At 50.7% G+C, this 19,157-nt stretch overlaps 1 protein-coding gene across 2 annotated transcripts in view; it reads right to left on the reverse strand.

The window, feature by feature from the left end:
- LOC141167170 (N-acetyllactosaminide beta-1,3-N-acetylglucosaminyltransferase 3-like) overlaps window positions 1-19,157 on the reverse strand; it is a 130,977-nt gene that overhangs the window by 69,818 nt on the left and 42,002 nt on the right. The window contains exon 1 of one of the 2 annotated variants that reach the window (XM_073654575.1): window positions 5,418-5,641. The exons of the other annotated variant lie outside the window; for it this stretch is intronic. The gene's annotated coding sequence lies outside the window, so the exon portion shown is untranslated. Of the gene's footprint in view, window positions 1-5,417; window positions 5,642-19,157 lie in introns of those variants that run through there. 2 annotated transcript variants of the gene reach the window in all.

Consider the following 19,157-nt stretch of genomic DNA (forward strand, 5'->3'; position numbering starts at 1 on the left):
CTGGGCTGTGTGTAATGGCCCGCTACGCCTTCTTGATCCATCTCATCATACTCTGGCTGCAATGCCTCCTCTTTAATTCTCTGCAGAGAGCGTTGGAAAAGACAGACAAGTGGGATGCTGATGCTAATGATGGCATCATTGCTCAAAGTTTGTCAGGATGGTACATATGTCAGACATCTAGGTCCACTCCTGAGGTCTTATGAGTGGAGTCTGACCTGAATATCGATGGCCTTGTTGCAGCTGGTACTCCACAACTGCTCTCTTCTGCTCACAAATCCTTTGCAACATGTGGAGGGTAGAGTTCCAAAGTGTGAGGAAATCACACACCAGTCGGTGTGCCGGAAGCTGCAAACGCTGCTGCAACACAGCAAGGGTGGCGGAAGGTGTAGCCGACTTGCGAAAATGAGCTGACAGGCGGCGTACTTTGACGAGCAGATCTGGCAACTCGGGGTACGATTTAAGAAACCGCTGAACCACGAGGTTAAGCACATGAGCCAGGCATGGTACGTGTGTGATCTCGCCTCGCCTCAGAGCCGCCACCAGGTTACGGCCATTGTCACACACGACCCTGCCTGGATGTAGGTTCAGCGGTCTCAGCCACAGATCTGCCTGCTCTTTCACAGCTGTCCACAGCTCACAAGCAGTGTGAGGTTTCTCACCTAAGTTTATGAGTTTCAGCACAGCCTGTTGCCGCTTGGCTGAGGCAGTACTGCAGTGCTTCCAGCTTATAACTGATGTGGTGATATCTGAGATGGAGGCTGAACATGAGGAGGAGGAGGAGGAGGATGATGCACAGGAGTTGTACACTGCGGGGGCAACTCTGACTGACATAGGGCCCGCAATCCTCAGTGTGGGGAGGATGTGTTCCGTCCCAAGGTCCGACTGGGTCCCGGCTTCCACTATGTTTACCCAGTGTGCCGTCAGGGAGATGTACCGTCCCTGGCCACAAGCACTTGTCCACGTGTCCGTTGTCAGGAGGACTCTCCCAGTAACTGCATTGTTGAGGGCACGGCAGATGTTTTGGGACACGTGCTTGTGTAGTGCGGGGATGGCACACCGGGCAAAATAGTGTCGGCTGGGGACCGAGTACCGAGGGATGGCCACCGCCATAAGGTTGCAGAAGGATTCCGTCTCCACCAGAGTAAAAGGCAGCATTTCCAACGCAAGCAGTCGTGAAATGTGCTAATTTAGGACTGTGGCCTGTGGGGAGTTGGCTGCGAATTTCAGCTTTCGTTCAAAGGTCTGGCATATGGACAATTGAACGCTGCGGTGGGACGTGGACGTTGATGCTGCTTCTTGAGAAACTGCCATAACAAGTGAAGACTGAGAGGAGGCGGCATCTTTGCATGCAGTATGGACAGGGGATTGCCTTGCACACACAACAGGGGGTTCTATTGCATGCACAACAGTGGAAGAAGCAGTGGTGACACCCGCTGACACTGGTCGTGGACCCTGGGGTTCACCCCACAAAGTCGGGTGCTTTGCTGCCATGTGCCTGATCATGCTGGTGGTGGTCAGGCTGTTAGTTTTGTCACCCCTGCTGATGCTGGCCTGGCAAGTGGTACAAATGGCCTTTTTTGGGGTTATCAGCAGAGTCTTTAAAAAAAATTCCAGACTCTGGAAGACCTACCGCTTGTACTGGCAACGTCCCTCGTGTTGGTGTTACGGGGAACTGTTGCCAGCCTTCTGTCTGCGGCCACCACACTGCTTCTTCATGCCTGTTGGGGTACTCTGCCTCCCTCCACCTGTGTGCTGCTGGCCTCGCTTTGCGTGTTCTCCTGCCATGTTGGGTCAGTTACTAGATCATCCACCACCTCCTCCTCTTCCACTTGCGCACCACGATCCTCCTCCTCACTTCGTGGCAATTGTGTCTCGTCATCGTCCACCTCTTGTGACAGATTGCCTGCATCTACTTCCTGTGGCCGTGGCTGTTCAAATATTTGGGCATCGCTACATGGGATCTCCTCTTCCACCACTTCAAGCGGAGCAGGCGAGGGGCACAAATATGGAAATGGACCAGTGAACAGCTCTTCAGAGTGGCCAAGTGTGGGATCAGTTGCTTTCTGACGACACTTGGCATGGTGGGAGGAAGGAGCATCAGGGTGAGGAGGAGTATGCGGTCGAGACTCACGGCTACTAACACTTGACCGTGTGGAACTGGGAGCGAGAACTGGGAGCGAGAACTGGGAGCGAGAAGATGTGGCTGTTGGTTGTGGCACATTTTCACCTTGACCACGGCCCCGTCCTCTGCACGCACCATCACCAGAACATCCAGTTCCACGTCCCTTGCCACACGCCTTGCCCATTGTAAAGGAAGTAAAATAGCTTAAGGCCCCGTCACACATAACGAGATCGCTAGCGAGATCGTTATTAGGTCACGGTTTTGGGATCGCTGGAAAGTCGTTTCGTGATCGCTGGGGAGCTGTCAAACATGCAGAACTTCCCAACGATTTCGGCCGCCCCAGCGATCTAACTAACGATCTCGGCGGTCATTGGGACGCTTTCACACAGCAGCTATTTCAACGATCCACACCTTGATAGGGACTGTACTGTGTCACAAAGGCGTGCATAAAATTACTTTTCCGCGCCCCCTCATCTCCGATTGGTGGATGCTACTGCGTTCTGATTGGGCAGCCTTGGTCGCTACAATGATCCGCAAAATCAGGAATCGAATGAACGGATATCAACAGCCCGGAGATTTCTGCTAGGATCTGCAATCCAGCACGAGGTCAGAAACAAAGGATGGAATCGCTATTCTGTTGCCTTCTTTATGCACGGCGGAAAATAAGAACGCTGTAGCGACCACCAATCAGGGACGAGGGGCGCGGAAAAGTCCAATTTATGCACGCCTACGTGTCTCAGTGAATCGCTAACGAGGTCGTTGATAAGGTGTCAAATACAGCGATGCACACTACCCAGCGGGAGCGCAACGACCCAGGAATGGTCCAGGAAGCTTTGTAACGATCAGCGATCTCACAGCAGGGGCCTGATCATTGCTACCAGTCAGACATAACGAGATCTCTAGCGAGATCACTATTGCATCACAAAAACCGTGACGTATCAACGATCTCGCTAGCGATCTCGTTATGTGTGACGGGGCCTTTACCCTCGCACTATCAATGGAAAAAGGGTAATAGAAAGGAGATTAGAACCGTGGAAGAGGAAAACCACAGTTCTATTTCTCTGGCCTACACCAGAATCTTTTAAACAATCTGAACAATCAGGGAGACACTATTACTGTTTTTCTTTACGGAAAAAATACCAAAAGCTGAATAATAGAGATTTTTTACCGTGGATCGGCAAAACCACAGTTCTAATTTACTGGGGTATACCAGACTTTTTTAAATAGATATATTTGCGGCTGAACAGTAAGCGACACACTGAAACTGTTTTTTTTTTTTTTTAGGTAAAAATGGCCCAAAAGTGGATAATACAGAGGTTTGAACCGTGGAACTGCAAAACCACACTTCTGTTTCTCTGGCCTACACCAGACTATTTTCAACAGATATATTTGTGTCTGAAATGTCACAGACACCACACTTTTTTTTTTTTTTTTTTTAGGGGGGGGGGGGGGGGGGGAGAACGCCAAAAGGTTAATAAGACGGGTATTTGTACAGTGTGAAGGAGGAAAAAAAAGAGGATTTAGATAAAAAAAAAAGGATTTTTCCTGGCCCCCGAGACCTGGAGCTAAGTCCAGCAATTTCAGCAACAGGAGCACACAGGACTGTAATGCAGCGTTTGCTGGTATAACCACTGCGTCTCCTATACAGCCTGCCTGCCTGCCTGCATGGTATCTGGGATGGATATTAGTCCTGAGAAGGACTGTCTGTTTGATCTGCCAGCCTTTACAGACCCTACACTAACTATTTCGCAGGATATATCTCTCCCTAGCTCAGCAGCGCTGTCCCTACACTGTCTGATCCGGAGCGACTGTGTCCAAGATGGCGGCGCCCGGTTTTAAATACTGGAGGTGACGCTGTGTGGCCAGCCAATCACTGTAATGCCCACAAACAACATGGCTGCGGCATTACAGTGACTGGCTGGCAATCCCTGCATGTTCATTGGCTCTGTAAAGAGCGCCAAACGTGCAGGGCGGAGACCCGAGCTCCCGCCCGAGTGACCCGGAAATGCTCGGTGCTCGCCCAACATCCAGAGTAGTGAGATGCTCCGGCGAGTACCGAGCAGTGTCGAGCATGCTCGCTCATCACTAATCCACACCAATTCTATAATCACATGGAGGATACACCGGCTCTGTATATACTATATATCCACAGCTCCTCTGTATTTACAAAGAGGATACACCGGCTCTGTATATACTATATATCCACAGCTCCTCTCTAATCACATGGAGGATACACCAGGTCTGTATATACTATATATCCACAGCTTCTCTGTAATCACATGGAGGATACACCGGATCTGTATATACTATATATCTACAGCTCCTCTGTAATCACATGGAGGAGGATACACCGGGGTCTGTATATACTATATATCCACAGCTTCTCTCTAATCACATGGAGGATACACCAGGTCTGTATATACTATATATCCACAGCTTCTCTGTAATCACATGGAGGATACACTGGATCTGTATATACTATATATCTACAGCTCCTCTGTAATCACATGGAGGAGGATACACCGGGGTCTGTATATACTATATATCCACAGCTCCTCTCTAATCACATGGAGGATACACCAGGTCTGTATATACTATATATCCACAGCTTCTCTGTAATCACATGGAGGATACACCGGATCTGTATATACTATATATCTACAGCTCCTCTGTAATCACATGGAGGAGGATACACCGGGGTCTGTATATACTATATATCTACAGCTATACTGTAATCACATGGAGGATACACCGGATCTGTATATACTATATAACCACACCTCCTCTATAATCACACAGAGGTTATACCGGGGTCTGTATATACTATATATCCACAGCTCCTCTGTAAACAATTGTAGGATACACCGGGTCTGTATATACTATATATTCACAGCTCCTCTGTATTTACAAAGAGGATACACTGGCTCTGTATATACTAGATATCCACAGCTCCTCTCTAATCACATGGAGTATACACCAGGTCTGTATATACTATATATCCACACCTCCTCTGTAATCACATGGAGGATACACCGGGTCTGTATATACTATATATCCACACCTCCTCTGTAATCACATGGAGGATACACCGGGTCTGTATATACTATATATCCACACCTCCTCTGTAATCACATGGAGGATACACCGGGTCTGTATATACTATATATCCACATCTCCTCTGTAATCACACAGAGTATACACCGGGTCTGTATATACTATATATCCACAGCTCCTCTATAATCACATGGAGGATACACCGGCTCTGTATATACTATATATCCACATCAGTCCTCACCCTCACAATCACTTCTGAAGTGCAGCCCTCCTCAGTGTCTTGCTGCAGTCACATCCTCCAGAAGCCGCTTTGTGAATGAGGCACTTCCCTGGGTGTTGGCTGGTGATATCGCTGTGATGTTGGGTCACCTACGGCTACTTAGAAGTGTGAATTAAGTAAAAGAGGAAATAAGAACAGGAGAGAGAAAGACAGCTGCAGTCTGCATCACAAATATATCTGCTAGGATCAAAGGGCGTGGAAAGTTTTATATGCTTAAACATTTACAAACTTATCAGATGATTCATGGTGCCCAACATCCAGTGCCCGGATTGCAGCAGCCTTTCATTTTAACCCCTGGCACAGTCTCACGGTCACCTCTCTTGTAGTGTTGAGCGAGCATGCTCGACACTGCTCGGTACTCGCCCGAGCATCACGCTACTCAGGATGTTCGGCGAGCACCGAGCATTTCCGGGTTACTCGGGCGGGAGCTCGGGTCTCCGCCCTGCATGTTTGGCGCTCTTTACAGAGCCAATGAACATGCAGGGATTGCCAGCCAGCCACTGTAATGCTGCAGCCATGTTGGTTGTGGGCATTACAGTGATTGGCTGGCCGCACAGCGTCACCTCGAGTATTTAAAACCGGGCGCCGCCATCTTGGACACAGACGGCTGGGATCAGACAGTGTAGGGACAGCGCTGCTGATTTAGGGAGAGATATATAGTGAGAAATAGTTAGTGTAGGGTCTGTAAAGGCTGCCAGATCAAACAAACAGTCCTTCTGAGGACTAATATCCATCCCAGATATCAGGCAGGCAGGCAGGCTGTATAGGAGACACAGTGGTTATACCAGCAAACGCTGCATTACAGTCCTGTGTGCTCCTGTTGCTGAAATTGCTGGACTTATCACCCCGGTCTCAGGGGCCAGGAAAAATCCTTTTTTTTTTCACCTAAATCCTCTTTTTTTTTTTTCCTCCTTCACACTGTACAAATACCGGTCTTATTAACCTTTTGGTGTCCCGCCCCCCCCCCCCCCCAAAAAAAAAGTGTGTCTGTGACAGTTCAGACACAAATATAACTGTTGAAAATAGTCTGGTGTAGGCCCGAGAAACAGAAGTGTGGTTTTGCAGTTCCACAGTTCAAATCTCTGTATTATCCACTTTTGGGCCATTAGTATCTAAAAAAAAACAGTTTGAGTGTGTCGCTGACTGTTCAGCCGCAAATATATATATATATTTAAAAAAGTCTGGTATACACCAGTAAATTATAACTGTGGTTTTGCTGTTCCACGGTAAAAAATCTATATTATCCAGCTTTTGGCATTTTTTGCCGTAAAAAAAAAAACTAATAGTGTCTCCTGATTGTTCAAACACAAATATGTGGCACCCCAGGGGTCTGGTTACCACAGTAATAGCAATATTACGTCTGAGAGCAGGTGGGAGGTCTCCTGGTCAGGAACCCTAAGCATGCAACACTTCCTGCCCAGTCCTGGGAGGGGAAGAATTTCCCCTATAAAAACTGGGGCTGAGGCAGGGTTAGAGAGAAGAAGAAGAAGAGGAGTCCCAGACAGAGACACAGTCTGGTCTGGAGTGGAGCAGATACAGAGAGAGCAAGATCAGGAGCTATGTGGGAGCAGTGATAAAAGGGGTCAGAGACTGGAAGCTGTAGAGCTCGTCCTGACTGAAGAGATCTCACCGGACACGGAGTCCGAGGCAGTGGGGACTGATCCATACCCAGCAGCAGAAACCGACCGGCAGGGGATTTCAGGTCCTCTGGCCAAGAAACCCGAAGGCACGGTCACACGCAAGGGACCAGCACCGCCGTTGTGGAGCGGAGGCTACCAGAAGGCCCCGAGTCACCGGCCATACGGGTGAGCACCACACGGTACACTCAGGGACGTGGGCTACTTCTACCCGCTTCTAGCAAGGTAGCCAGGGAGAGTACAATAAGTCGGGGAGGCCTACAACTCCGCCTGGCCGGGGGAGATCCTATCTGCTCACAGACTGACCAGGCCCCGATCGCTAGCCAGTACTCCCGGGAGGGTCTACCTTTGCCACCAGTAAAGACCCTGAACTACACCGCACCGTCTCTGAGTGGTTCCTGGTGCCTGCGTGCAATTCTGCAATCCCCATCATCCACGTCCGCTGCCCTGAGGCCATACCCCTCCCGTTGGGGGTTATACTATCCACGCTGCACAACCGTACCACCGGCCTCAGCGGTCTGCCCTGCAGCGGCGGCTTCATAGCCGCAATCAACGGGTGGCGTAGTCGAACAATATAACATCTTATTCTAAGTTCTGCCACTTGGTTTGACACCCTGGGCACGGACCGGGTCACCGCCACGAGGACTACTACCCCTATCAGATCCGGCTCCGGGTATTCCCCGCATGCGCAACGCTGCACAACAGAGGCCCAGGGGGCGCGTCAAATATATCTGTTGAAAATAGTCTGGTGTAGGCCCGAGAAATACAAGTGTGGTTTTGCAGTTCCATGGGTCAAATCTCTGTACTATCCTGCTTTTGGTATTTTTTCTGTAAAGAAAAACAGTAATAGTGTCTCCTGATTGTTCAGACACCAATATATCTGTTTAAAAGAGTCTGATATACACCAGTAAACTATAACTGTGGTTTTGCCGTCCCACAGTAAAAAATCTCTATTATCCAGCATTTGGTATTTTTCCCGTAAAATAAAACTGTAATAGTTTCTCCCGGATTGTTCAGATTGTTTCAAAGATTCTGGTGTAGGCCAGAGAAATAGAACTGTGGTTTTCCTCTTCCATGGTTCTAATCTCCTTTTTATTACCCTTTCTCCATTGATAGTGCAAGTGTAAGCTATTTTACTTCCTTTACAATGGGCAAGGCGCGTGGCATGGACGTGGAACTGGACGTTCTGGTGATGGTGCGTGCAGAGGACGGGGCCGTGGCCAAGGTGAAAATGTGCCACAACCAACAGCCACATCTTCTCACTCCCACTTCTTGACCCCAGGGTCCACAACCAGTGTCAGCGGGTGTCACCACTGCTTCTTCCGCTGTTGTGCGTGCTAGGCAATCCCCTGTCCATACTGCATGCAAAGATGCCCCCTCCTCTCAGTCTTCACTTGTTATGGCACTTTCTCAAGAAACAGCATCAACGTCCACGTCCCACCGCAGCGTTCAGTTATCCATATCCCAGACCTTTGAACGAAAGCGCAAATTCGCAGCTAACGCCCCACAGGCCACAGTCCTAAATTCGCACATTTCACGACTGCTTGCGTTGGAAATGCTGCCTTTTAGGCTGGTGGAGACGGAATCCTTCCGCAACCTTATGGCGGTGGCCGTCCCTCGGTACTCTGTCCCCAGCCGACACTATTTTGCCTGGTGTGCCATCCCCGCACTACACAAGCACGTGTCCCAAAACATCTGCCGTGCCCTCAACAATGCAGTTACTGAGAGAGTTCACCTGACAACGGACACATGGACAAGTACTGGTGGCCAGGGACGGTACATCTCCCTGACGGCACACTGGGTAAACATAGTGGAAGCCGGTACCCAGTCGGACCTTGGGACGGAACACATCCTCCCCACACCGAGGATTGCGGGCCCTATGTCAGTCAGAGTTGCCCCCACAGTGTACAACTCCTGCGCATCATCCTCCTCCTCATGTTCAGCCTCCATCTCAGATATCACCACATCAGTTACAAGCTGGAAGCACTGCAGCATTGCCTCAGCCAAGCGGCAACAGGCTGTGCTGAAACTCATAAGCTTAGGTGAGAAACCTCACACTGCTTGTGAGTTGTGGACAGCTGTGAAAGAGCAGGCAGATCTGTGGCTGAGACCGCTGAACCTACATCCAGGCATGGTCGTGTGTGACAATGGCCATAACCTGGTGGCGGCTCTGAGGCGAGGCGAGATCACACACGTACCATGCCTGGCTCATGTGCTTAACCTCGTGGTTCAGCGGTTTCTTAAATCGTACCCAGAGTTGTCAGATCTGCTCGTCAAAGTACGCCGCCTGTCAGCTCATTTTCGCAAGTCGGCTACAGCTTCCGCCGCCCTTGCTGTGTTGCAGCAGCGTTTGCAGCTTCCATCACACCGACTAGTGTGTGATGTCCCCACACATTGGAACTCTACCCTCCACATGTTGCAAAGGATTTGTGAGCAGAAGAGAGCAGTTGTGGAGTACCAGCTGCAACAAGGCCGTCGATATTCAGGTCAGACTCCACACATAAGACCTCAGGAGTGGACCTGGATGTCTGACTCCATGTCTGTACCATCTTGACAAACTTTGAGGAGTCCACCAAGATGGTGAGTGGCGATGACGCCATCATTAGCGTCAGCATTCCACTTGTCTGTCTTTTCCAACGCTCTCTGCAGAGAATTAAAAAGAGGAGGCATTGCAGCCAGAGTATGATGAGATGGATCAAGAAGCCGTAGCGGTCGATTACACACAGCCCAGCCTCATCTCATCCCAACGTGCATTGGGGGACAATGAGGGAGAGGAGGAGGATGAGGAAGAACAGGAGCTGGTATCATGCGCTGTAGACGGTAGTACCTGTACAACTGTCATACCGTCGGTTCAGCGTGGGTGGCCTGAGGACAGGGGGGAGGAGGAGGAGGAGGAGGAGAGCAGTTGTCATCTTGGTGAGGACACGGAAATCTTGCCCGTTACCAGTCTGGCACACATGGCTGACTTTATGCTACGCTGCCTTAACCGTGACCCTCGCGTTGTCAAAATGTTGGGTGACAGTCATTACTGGTTGGTGACACTTTTAGACCCCCGCTACAAGGAGAACTTTCACTCTCTTATTCCTGAGGTGGAGAGGTCTACAAAAATGGGGCAGTACCAGAAGGCCCTTGCTGCAGAACTGAACACGCTAGCGGCAGAGGTCACAGTTCGTTGCCCAACCAAGGCGTACATGCGAGAGAGACGCAACTCCAATCCAGCAGAGGCAGGGGAACACGGTCAACGTTCTGGGACAGTTTTCTCAGACCCTCCCTTCGGACAGACCCTGAGGCACGGGGTACTCTCACAAGGAGTGGAAAGTTTCAAAAGATGGTGAGGGAGTACCTTGTCGACCGTACTAGCATCCTCCGTGATTCCTCTGTGCCTTTTAATTATTGGGTATCCAAGCTGGACACTTGGAATGAACTCGCTCTGTATGCCTTCGAGGTTCTGGCCTGCCCTGCCGCTAGCGTGTTATCGGAGCGTGTTTTTAGTGACGCTGGGGGAATTATAACTGATAAGCGCCCTCGCCTGTCAACTGACAATGCTGACAAGCTGACCCTTATCAAAATAAACAAGGGCTGGATTGGGCCAGACTTCTCATCAACACCAAATAACAGCAGAGTAACAAAGTCAAATCCACGGTGTTATTTCGGGAGGTGTATTCCCATGCACCGCTTCACACCCACACATGGGTTCCTCATTTCGGCTGTATTTTGCTCTTCTCCTTATCCTCAGCCTCCACCACCACTATACCACCAGGGTGACCGTGGTCCGTGTTGCCAGCATTGCAAGTTCCTCCGTCCTTATTTTTGTCAGCTTTTGCTTGGAAGGCATAAGCAAAGACTGTGGGAGACCCACTCCCCAATAATGGGAATAATATTTTTAAGATGCTGTACTGTATGGCTCTTGTAAGGGGCATTAAAAGCGTCTTGTTAAGCTACTGCGACCTCCACCACTTTCCCAAGGGGCATTCAAACCGTCTTGTTAAGCTACTGTGACCTCCACATCTCTTCAAAGGGGCATTAAAAGCGTCTTCTTAAGCCACTCTGAATTCCACAGCTCTTCCAAGGGCATTGAAATGTTGTTTTTAATTACCTCTAACCTCCACGACTCTTCCAACGGGCATTGCATTTCCTCCTAATTTTAGTTAGCTTTTGCTTTTCAATGCAAAGACGAAAACTAAGGGAGACCCACTCCCCAATAATGGGTAGAAGGTTTTTAGTACGCTGTAATCCACGTCTGTTTCAAGGGGCATTGCAGTTCCTCATAATTTTTGGAAAGCCTTCCATTCACTGCTTAGGCCAACAGTGTACAGGAGACCCAGTTGCTATAAATGGAAAAAACGGTTTAGTTAAGGCACTCTGACTTCCATGTATTTCCAACGGGCATTGGAGTGCCTCAATTTTTGGTAGGCATTGCACTCACTGTATGCCTTATAACTGTGTAGCCGAACCGCTCCTTTTGTTACAGAAACATATCCTACAAGACATATGTAGTTGACTGGCCTGATATTGATGTGAATGGTCCCTGTTCCTCCTGCTCTTTCTCCTTTGCCACCACTTCATCCATCATTTATCACCTGAAGCTTTGTTTTAACGGGAGTCATAGAACTGGGATAGTAGCAGGAAAACATCCAGCAATCCCCGGAGGAGTTGGATATGGGCCAAAACGCTGACCACCTCAGGCCTAGCCGCTACTACATACATGCACTTGCATTCCAAGAAAACAAAGCAGATGCTAACTTCTATCATCATCATCATGCTCCTCACCTTGGCACTCTCAACTCCCCTGATGGAGAAGCCAGGGCCCACCGGAGGAGTCTGGTTCTCTGGTGGGCTCGTCCAATGCTGCCCTAAAGCATGCCAGGCTAAGAAAAGTGTGTGGGAAGGTGACAGGAGAAATAGGGGCGGCTGGGGACCATTTATGGACACCCGGCTGCCCCCAGGCGGCTGGGGACCGTGTGTGGACACCCAGCCGCCAGGCGACTGGGGACCGAGTATGGACACCTGGCCGCCCCCTGGCGGCTGGGGACCGAGCGTGGACACCCGGCCGCCGGGCGGCTGGGAACTGAGTATGGATACCTCGCTGCCGAAGCAGCCATGAGGTAGTGGCCAGTTTTGGCCTCCTCCAAACTAAAAGGCCCCATTTCAAGTGAAAGCTAGCAGTATGGTATTGCAGCCTGCGGGTGGGTTGTTGGCTGCATATTTGCGCTTGCATTGCAAGGAATGGGGAAGGTACAATTGAACACTGCCCTGGGACAAGGACTTGCACGGGGATAGTTGCAAGTCTGCATCTTCTGATGCGGCAAGGATCAATTCTGATGGGCACACTTTTAGGCAGTGACCTGGGTATCAGAGATGCTTCCAGGGGTCTTCCCCATGCTGTTCCCATGTCTTTTCAGCACTGTATGCATGTGTCACACAGCACATGGCCAGATCAGGTTGTAAAATGTTAAAATGACATTTCCCGGTGAATGCATTTGTCACGGTTGAAAGCAATACAAAAGTGCAAAAACGCATGAAAAATGCTACTTGTGAACATAGCCCAAGGTGTGGAGGAGTATTTTTGTTTTTGGTTATTTATTTTACCTTATACACAAGTCTTTACCCTGGAAAGGAAATTCCTTAACATATTTCACAGGAAAACCATTTCAGTTTCGTTTTTGAACGTTTTATTGTGAGCCCGTAAAAGAGGCTTAATACCTCTGACCACGTTGCTGACAGCAGTGACCTGGGGGTCAGAAATGCTTCCTGGGGCGATCCCCATGCTGCCCCCATGTCTTTTGAGCACTGTCACTATCATTTTGGGCACTTTTTAGGCATTCTACAGACTGCCGGGGGTGCCGCCGAGTATCACGGTGAGCTCAGCCTGAGCTTCGAGCACCCGAGCATTTAGTGCTCGCTCAACACTAATCGCAGGCGCTAGGTCAATCAGTGTTGCCCCCACAGTCTACAGCTCCTGCACCTCCTCCTCCTCCTCTTCAACATCCATCCCTGAAATGACCACATAAGTCACAAGCTGGAAGCACTGCAGCACTGCCTCGGCCAAGCGACAACTGGTTGTGCTGAAGCCAATATGCTTAGGTGACAGATCACACAACGCTGAAGAGTTGTGGACAGCTCTGAAAGAGCAGGCAGATCTGTGGTTTCTCAAAACCTACCCAGAGCTGCCGGGTCTGCATGTCAAAGTACGCCGCCTGTGTGCCCGTTTTACAAAGTCACCTAGAGCTTCCGCCGCCCTTGCCGTGCTTCAGCAGCGTTTGCAGCTTCTGGCTCACCGACTGTTGTTGTGTGATGTCCCCACGCGTTGGAACTCTACATTGCAGATGTTGGGAAGGATTTCTGAGCAGAAGAGGGCAGTTGTTGACTAACAGCATCAACAAGGGCATAGGTATTCAGTTCAGACTCCACACATAAGACCTCAGGAGTGGACATGGATGTCAGACATATGTACCATCCTCCAAAACTTTGAGAGCTCCACCAAGATGGTGAGCGGCAATGACGCCATAATTAGCGTCACCATCCCACTTCTCTGTCTTCTGAAACGCTCTCTGCTCACAATCAAAGAGGATGCATTGCAGGGGGAGCACGATGAGATGGAGCAAGGAACCATACAGGGTGATTACACGCAGCCCAGCCTCATCTCATCCCAACTTGGATTGGGTGACAATGAGGAAGAGGAGGAGGAGCTAGTTTCATGCTCTATAGACGATACTACCTGCACAACTGTCATACCGTCTGTTCAGCGTGGATGGCCTGAGGACAGGAAGGAGGAGGAGAGCATGGTCAGTCGTCCTCTTGGTGAGGACACGGAAGTCTTGCCTGTTAGCAGTCTGGCACGCATGGCTGAGTTTATGTTACGCTGCCTTTCTCATGACCCTCACGTTCTCAAAATTTTGGGTGACAGTCATTACAGGTTGGTGACACTTCTAGACCCACGCTACAAGGAGAACTTTATATCTCTTATTCCCGAGGCGGACAGGTCTACTAAAATGGGGCAGTACGAGAAGGCCTTTGTTGCAGAACTATTAAAAAAATTCCCATCTGGAAATGCTTGCGGCAGAGGTCACAGTTCGCTGGACAACCAAGGAGTACCGGCTAGAGAGACAACTTCAATCCAGCAGAGGCAGGGTGTGGCATCAGCATCTCTGCCCCCTGACAGGCAGAGACGCCATACCCCTTACCGCCGCGCTCCTGGCTTGGTGTCTTCCGGCTCTCCTGCTGCTGCTGCCGGCGCGCGCAGCTTCCCGGGCACTGTGCTTAGGGCGCGCGCACACGCGCTCCCTCCCTCTTAAAGGGCCCGCGCGCGCCGTCCTAAGGAGTCCCCGGCCAATGGCCGGAGGACTTCTCATATGAAAGGCACTTCCTCCAAAATGGAGGTGCCCGTGCAAGGTTGTAGCTCTGTGTTCTAACTCTGCTTCAGCCCTCAGGTCCCGCTGCTAGCCTGACTACCAGTCCAGTCCGCCAGCCTGACTACCAGTCCAGTCCGCCAGCCTGACTACCAGTCCAGTCCGCCAGCCTGACTACCAGTCCAGTCCGCCAGCCTGACTACCAGTCCAGTCCGCCAGCCTGACTACCAGTCCAGTCCGCCAGCCTGACTACCAGTCCAGTCCGCCAGCCTGACTACCAGTCCAGTCCGCCAGCCTGACTACCAGTCCAGTCCGCCAGCCAAGTACATTCTCCAGCCTGACGGTCTGCCTACGGTCCAAACCCGCCAGTCTGTCTATGGGCCAGGCTTGCCTGCCTACCCGGAGAACGTACCAATTACCTGCCGTGCCTACCAGCCAGTCCTCTCATCCATTCCTGGGCTATATTATCTCTAAGACAGGTCTACGGATGGACCCCGAGAAAGTCTCTGCCATCTTAAAGTGGCCCCGACCGGAGGGGTTGAAGGCAATTCAGCGATTCCTGGGCTTCGCTAACTATTACCGCCTCTTCATCCCACATTTCTCTTTCCGGACTGCACCCATCTCTGCGCTCACCCATAAGGGAGCAAATCCTAAGGAATGGACATCTGAAGCGAAGGAGGCCTTCCTCTCCTTTAAACAAGCCTTCTCTTCTGCCCCGGTGCTGCACCGTCCGGATTGCAACAAACAGTTCTTTCTGGAGGTTGATGCTTCCTCTTCCAGAGCCGGAGCGGTGCTCACCCAGAAATCTCTGTCAGGGAGAATGGTAACCTGCGGCTTCTTCTCCAAGCTCTTCTCCTCGTCTGAGCGCAACTACTCCATAGGAGACCGAGAACTGCTAGCCATCAAATTGGCGCTGGAGGAGTGGTGTTACCTGCTTGAGGGGGCTCTGCACCAGGTGGTCATCTACACGGACCACAAAAACCTGGCATATCTACAAGATGCCCAAAGACTCAATCCGCGTCAGGCCCGGTGGTCTTTGTTCTTCGCCCGCTTCAACTTTACCGCCCTGCAGACAAGAACGTTACAGCTGATGCTTTGTCCCAATCCTTCCTGTCTTCTGATCAAGAGGAGGAGCCTATGCATATCATCGATCCCTCCAAAGTGATGAATGTGGCTCCCTTGGACCTGTCTCGTCTCCCACCTGGTAAGACGTTTGTAGCAGTTCCGGATCGTAAGAAGGTTCTTCACTGGGGTCATTCATTTAAACTAGCCGGCCATGCTGGCCAGAGGAAGACCTTCCTGCTCATTACCCGGCATTACTGGTGGCCTTCCCTGCGCAAGGATGTTGTAGACTTCGTCACGGCCTGTTCATCCTGTGCTCGCAACAAGGTTTACCAGACATCGTCCAGCCGCCCGTCTCCTGCCTCTTCCCGTGGCAACACATTGCTGTGGACTTTATTACTGATCTCCCTGTTTCTGCTGGTTGTACTGTCATTTGGGTTGTCGCTGACCACTTTTCTAAAATGGCCCACTTTATCCCTCTGCCTGGTCTCCCGTCTGCATCTGTGCTGGGTAAGGACTTCATCCATCACATCTTTCGTCTCCATGGCCTACCCCTCCACATTGTGTCTGATCGAGGGGTCTAGTTGACTTCGCCCTTCTGGAGAGCTACGTGTAAGCTGCTGGATGTCTCCCTGGATTTCTTCTCTGCTTATCATCTTCAGTCCAATGGTCAAGTGGAACGTATCAACCAAATCCTTACCAGCTTCCTCCGGCACTTCGTCAACGCTCACCATACCGATTGGGTAGAGCTCCTACCATGGGCCGAGTTCTCCTATATCAATCACGAGAGCGAATCTTCTTCCAAGTCCCCGTTTGTGGTCTACGGTTAACATCCCCGGATTCCGTTTCCCGTCTCCGCTTCAGTGGACAATCCTGCCGCCGAGTCTCTGGTCAGCGAATTTTCCACCATTTGGGAGGACACTAGATCCGCACTTCTTCAATCCTCCGAGCGGATGAAGAGACATGCTGATAAGAGACGTCTGAATCCGCCTGAATTCCGTCCGGGAGACAAGGTTTGGCTCTCCTCCAAACATGTTCGTCTCAAAATACTCTCCTATAAGTTGGGTCCACGGTTCATCGATCCACTTGAAGTCCTCAAGCAAATCAATCCAGTGGCCTACAAGTTAAAACTCCCGGCCACCTTACGGATTCCCAAGTCTCCTCAAACCGGTTGTTCTTAATTCTTTTTCCGATGATCCAGGTACCTCCCCAGCTCCGGTCTCCGCTGAGGACGTCTATGAGGTAGAGAACATTCTGGCCACCAATAGGGTGAGAGGGAAAACCTTTTTTCTGGTGGCATGGAAGGGGTTTGGCCCAGAGGAGAGAACTTGGGAACCCAGGGAGAACATCCACGCCCCGCTTCGTCTTAAATTTTTTTTTTTCAGGCCTAAAGAAGAGTAAAGTGGGGGGTACTGTAGCATTGGCGTCTCTGCCCCCTGACAGGCAGAGACGCCGTTCCCTTTACCGCCGCGCTCCTGGCCCGGCGTCTTCCGTCTCTCCTGCTGCTGCCGGAGCGCGCAGCTTCCCGGGCACTGTGCTTAGGGCGCGCATGCGAGCTCCCTCCCTCTGAAGGGGGCCGCGCGCGCCGTCCTAAGGAGTCCCCGGCCAATGGCCGGAGGACTTCTCATATAAAAGGCACCTCCCACAAAATGGAGGTGCCCGTGCAAGGTTGTAGCTCTGTGTTCTAACTCTGCTTCAGCCCTCAGGTCCCGCTGCTAGCCTGACTACCTGTCTTGGCCAGCCTGACTACCTGTCTCCGCCAGCCAAGTACATTCTCCAGCCCGACGGTCTACCTACAGTCCAAACCCGCCAGTCTGTCTATGGGCCAGGCTTGCCTGCCTACCCGGACAACGTACCAGTTACCTGCCGTGCCTATCAGCCAGCCTACCTGGAGGCTCCTGCCAGTTACCCGTGGTGTCTACCAGTCCGTCTACCCGGATCACCCGTTAGCCTGCCTGCCGTACTCATCTGCTGTACCGATCAGTCCATGCCTTCTGACCCGTGGGAGTCACCTGCTCTCATACAAGGACTGGCCCAGAGTAGCACCTGGTCCCTCTGCTCGGTCCTTCCCTGGTTCACGGAGTCGATTGAGCCGCTGTGCGACCTTCGTCAGTCCGAGTAGATACCTAGTTACGCCCCTCTGGTCCCTCCTTGCACCGCAGCACAGAGGTTCCACCACCGGGATCCGTAACACAGGGGAACACTGTCAAAGTTTTGGGACAGTTCTCTCAGACCCTCCCATCAGACAGGCCCTGAGGAGCGGATTACTCTCACAAGGAATGCAAAGTTTGGGAAGATGGTGAGGGAGTACCTTGCCAACCGTACCAATGTCCTCCGTGATTTCTCTGTGCCTTATAATTATTGGGTATCCAAGCTGGACACGTGGCATGAATTGGCTCTCTACGCCTTAGAGGTCCTGGCCTGCCCTGCTGCTTGCGCTTTGTCAGAGCGGGTTTTTAGTGCCGCTGGTGGAATTATAACTGATAAACGAATCCGCCTGTCAACTGAAAATGCTGACAGGCTGACTCTTATAAAAATGAACAAGGGCTGGATTGGGCCAGACTTCTCAACAACACCGAATGATAGCAGCATAATAAACTCAAATACAGTGTCTTTTTTTGGGAGGTCTATTCCCATGCACCTCTTCACACCTACACATCTGTATAAGCTTCCTGAATTTGTCTATTCGCTCTTGTCCTCCTTCTCCTCATCCTCCATCACCAAATCATTCACCACCATATCTACCATGTCACCTCCTCTACGTGTCTTGCAAGGGGCATTGGCGTTCCACCAATTTTTTTGCAGCTTTTGCATTCACTGCATAGGCAAACACTATGGGAGACCCACTTACTAATAATGAGAACATTGTTTCAGGAAGCTATCTGACCTCTACCTGTCTTGCAAGGGGCATTGGTCTGCCTCCAATTTTTTGGCAGCGGTTGCTTCACTGCATAGGCAAACACTATGAGAGACCCACTCGTTAATAATGGGAACAATAAAGCATAGCCGGCTGATGGCTCTCTAACAATAGTGAGGGCCGACTTCTGGCCCTTTAAGAATAGTAAGGGCCACCTGATGGCCCTGTAAAAATAGGATTTGTGACTTTCACAGTCCCTCCATCATAAATGAATGCATTTGTCTTGGTTGTGGAGGATCATTTTTGTTTTTATATATTTATTTTGCCTTATATACAAGTCATTGCCCTGGAAAGGATGTTCTTTAGCATATTTCCCAGGAAAATCCATTTTGGTTTCATTTTTGTATGTTTTTTTGCGAGTCTGTTAAAGTGGCGTAATACTCTGAGAACATTGTTGACAGCAGTGACCTGGGAGTCATAAATGCTTCCAGGGGTCTTCCCCATCCTATTCCCATGTCATTTGAGCACTGTTCCCATCGATTTGGGTAATTTTTAGGCCCTCTGCAGACTGCCGGGGAGGGCAGCCGGAAAAATGCTCAAATTTCCTATAGACTTACATTGGGCTCGTTGCTCGGGTCGAGCACCCTAGTATTCCAATGTGCTCGACCCGAGCATCGAGCACCCGAGCATTTTAGTGCTCGCCCATCACTAGCACTGATGTAATTTCCACTATGCTGTGATTAGGGGTGGGTGACTGTTTGCTGTCGCTGAGTCGCCGGCCGGACACCACGCACCA

This window comes from Phyllobates terribilis, unplaced genomic scaffold, assembly GCF_046119375.1.
Source record: "Phyllobates terribilis strain yellow unplaced genomic scaffold, ASM4611937v1 Scaffold_11__3_contigs__length_659146591, whole genome shotgun sequence".
NCBI lineage: Eukaryota > Metazoa > Chordata > Amphibia > Anura > Dendrobatidae > Phyllobates > Phyllobates terribilis.